Genomic DNA, 4084 nt, shown 5'->3' with positions numbered 1-4084 from the left:
TGAAGGACGATCACAAGGTAATGAAGAATCACCACAAGAAAGCGCAGACCACCCACTAACAAATGGAGCACATCAACATGCACCACCTCCGACTCCTCTAATAGAAGTCTGAAATGTAACAGCCAATTACTCTCTGGAGACCTTTATGAAATTCCACCCTCTTGAATTCTATGGAAGCATTGATTTGAAAATAACAGAGAATTGGATTTGCACGATGGAAAGACTTTTCGATCTAGCTCGAGTCCCACAAGTAGACAAAGTTCGTTTAGCGATATACTTGTTGAGGGAGGATGCTAGCTATTGGTGGGATACTATGGCAGCCATCCATGGAGTTGACACGATGACTTGGGAACATTTTCGAACCTTATTGGAAGAGAGATACCTTACAACTGCCTTGAAAGATGAGAAAGCAAGAGATTTCACTTACCTAAGGCAGAAAAAGATGTTGATGGAGGAGTTTATCCGGAAATTTAATGAACTCTCAAGATATGCACCACACATGGTTTGCACCGATGAATTAAAAATCAAGCATTTCAAAAATGTTATTCATCCTGACATTCGTAAAGATCTCAAAGTAGCAGACTTAGAGGGAGCCTCTTTTTCCAAAGTAGTTGACACAACTTTGAAGATCGAAAGGGCAATATTGATGCAAGAACGGGAGAAAGAAGCTGAAAACAGAAGACAAAGCTCAAGGAACTTCCAAAATCGACAAAATAACCATTTCATGAAAGGTGGTTCAAGTCAGAGGAATGGTGACAGGAAGCGGCCTAACCAATGGAGTTTCAACAACAACCATAAGAGAGGAAAGGTCAGTTCTAAGAAAAGCCAGGATTTCCTCAATGCCCAAAATGTAACAAATATCATCATGGTGAATGTCAGGTTGGGACTAACACTTGTTACATATGTGGGAAGCCGGGGCACTTTGCAAATGAATGTTCCAACCCTAACGAATAGTATAAAGGAGGAGAAGAAAAGAAAAGAAACGCCAGAGTCTTTGCCTTGACTCGGGAAGAAGCGGAAGCAAGTCCATCCATAGTAATCTCAGGTCAGCTCCTTTTCAACAACATCCCTGCATCAGTATTAATGGATTCTGGAGCTACACATTCATTTGCATCAGTGTATTTTGTTGGTAGATTGAATGGATGACCTCTTAAGATGGATACAATTTTTAGTATAGCACTACCCTCCGGGGAAGTGCTATACTCAACTCATTGGTATAAGACTATACCAATTACAATCAATGACAGAGAACTATATGTTAACCTGAACATTATCAACAAGAAGGACTATGGCGTCATTTTAGGAATGGATTTCCTAACAACGTATAACGCTAGAATCGACTGTAGTAAGAAAGAAGTCATTTTTGCACCGGTAGGAGAAGGCGAAGTTCATTTTCAAGGGAAAGTGAAACGAACCCCTTCACCAATGATTTCTGCAGCAAAGGCAAGGAAATTATTAGCAAACGGATGCACCAGATATCTAGCAATGATTTGTGATGTCTCGAAAGAGAAGCTTGCGAGGCCTGAAGACGTTCATATTGTACGCAAATTTATGGAAGTATTTCCAAAATATCTTCCTAGAATTCCTCCCGATCGTGAAATTGAGTTTGAGATCGAGTTGTTACCTGGTACAACTCTGATTTCAAAGGCCCCTTACCGCATGGCACCTGTCGAACTGAAGGAACTAAAGACTCAATTGGAGGAACTTTTGGAAAAGAAGTTTATAAGACCCAGTCATTCACCTTGGTGAGCCCCAGTACTATTCGTGAAGAAGAAAGATGGCACAATGAGAATGTACATTGATTACAGGGAGCTAAACAAAGTGACAATTAAAAATAAGTACCCACTACCCAAGATTGATGATTTATTCGACCAACTACAAGGAGCGGCAATATTTTCAAAGATAGACCTTCGTTCGGAATACCACCAGCTCAAGATGAAGGAACAATATATTCCTAAAAAACTCTATCTATTTTCTCTTTTTTATTTTAATAATAATTATAATATATGTCAATTAAAAATATCCATATATAACAATAATACTAAATAATCTATCTATTTTTATTTTTAACCTTTTGATAAAACACATAGTCCTAAAGTTAGTTTTTAATAATAAAGGGTCTAAACGTGTAATAAAAAAAATACATGTGGTTCAAATAATATATCTATTTATTCCTATTTTAAATATTTTGACAAAACACGAGGTCCGTAAGTTAATTTTTAAAAATAAAGGAACCAAACGGGTAATCGGCTAAAATACAAGGTTCAAAATGGTGTGAACTCTTACAGAAAATATAAATTTATATAATTTGTTTTTTATAAAGAACTTTTAACTTTTTGAATAAATACATGATCCAAAGGATAATTTTTAAAAATAAAGTATCAAAATGGATAATCGACCAATATATAGTGTTCAAATAATTGATCTTTCTATTCTTATTTTTAACATTTTGACAAAATACGAGGTCTAAAAGTTAATTTTTAAAAGTAAATGATCCAAATGGGTAATCAGACAATATATAGTATTTAAATTATTGATTTTTCTATTCTTATTTTTAACATTTTGACAAAATACGAGGTTTAAAAGTTAATTTTTAAAAATAAATGATTCAAAAGGGTAATTGGCCAAAATAACCCTTATTATTCATAATTTTTTGAGATTTGCTATACAATGAATATCATCATTAAAAAAACTATGGTCAAGACATCCTCACGTGTCCATGTAAGAAACATGTTGTACGAGCAGGATAAAAAATAATCTTTACTATGCAATCTAAAAAAAAAGCATAAATATATATTTTTTAATGATTGCAAAAGACTGCGCGAAGCACAGTTATGTTTTCTAGTTATATATAAAAGAATGACATAAACATATTAAAATAAAAACTAAACCAAAACATTGTTTATGGATTTAAAAAAAATATATATATAATATGTTAACATTTTTAAATATAAAAGATAATTTATTAATAAAAATTAACATTATGTATTATATATAGTCTTGTTTTAAATATTATTATAATAATAATATTTTATAACATTTGAATTCATATTAACATAATTATTAAATATCTAGTCATGTATTATATATTATTATAATATTTTATAATATTTGAATTTGAATTTATATTTATATAATTAATAAATATCTATTTTTATTAGTTTTAAAGGTATATTCCGTTAAATATTTATAATATTCCATTAAAATTAACAAAAAAAACTGCTAAAAACAATAATTTATGTTATCTACACACTTTTTATATATAAGAGATATATAGTTATTGATATTCAATATTTTAATATAATTATTTAGTATTTTTAGTTTTTAACAATGATATGGATACTTTTTCACTTTTAATAACGGTGGGTGATATACATCATTATTGTGAATATTAGACAAACAAAATCCAAACAATAAAACAAAAAAAAGTACATGTTATACCAATTTTTGGCACAATGAAATGGCCAAGGGTGTTGAAAAAGGTGTCACAAGAAACACCCACCTTGCCAACTTGAAACCCTCGTTGATGTGCTTCGTCTCACCAACATCAATGTACCTAATTTCCCACCTCGCCTACTACCGAAGAAGACCCTTGGTTGATTCCAAGATCGTGACCCTCGCAAAGTACACCCATAACACCACTTTCGTGGAGGTGTGGCCCTCGTCAACTATAATGAATGCCATTTTCGTTGCTTTCCAAAGAGGTGACCCTCACCGAGTGTCAGAATGACATCGTCGTTTTGGTGAAGGCCCTCACTGGTCACAAGAAGGCGACACCCTCGCTCACTTTGGTCCACGTCGCCATGCTCCAGGGTCACTCACTTCGGCCCACATCGCAATGTTCCAGCCTTTCTCACTTTGGCCCACATCACCATGTTCTAAGGTCGCTCACTTAGGCCTACATCGCAATATTCTAGCATCGCTCACTTTGGCCTACGTCGCCATGCTCCAAGGTCACTCACTTCGGCCCACGTCGCAATGTTCCAACCTCGTTCACTTTGGCCCACATCGCCATGTTCCAAGGTCGCTCACTTAGACCCACATCACAATATTCTAGCATCGTTCACTTCAACCCACGTCGCAA

The sequence above is a fragment of the Humulus lupulus genome, chromosome 8 (genome assembly GCF_963169125.1).
Source record: "Humulus lupulus chromosome 8, drHumLupu1.1, whole genome shotgun sequence".
Taxonomy (NCBI): Eukaryota; Viridiplantae; Streptophyta; class Magnoliopsida; order Rosales; family Cannabaceae; genus Humulus; species Humulus lupulus.
The sequence above is the reverse complement of the archived record's forward strand: the minus strand, read 5'-3'. Positions refer to the sequence as shown.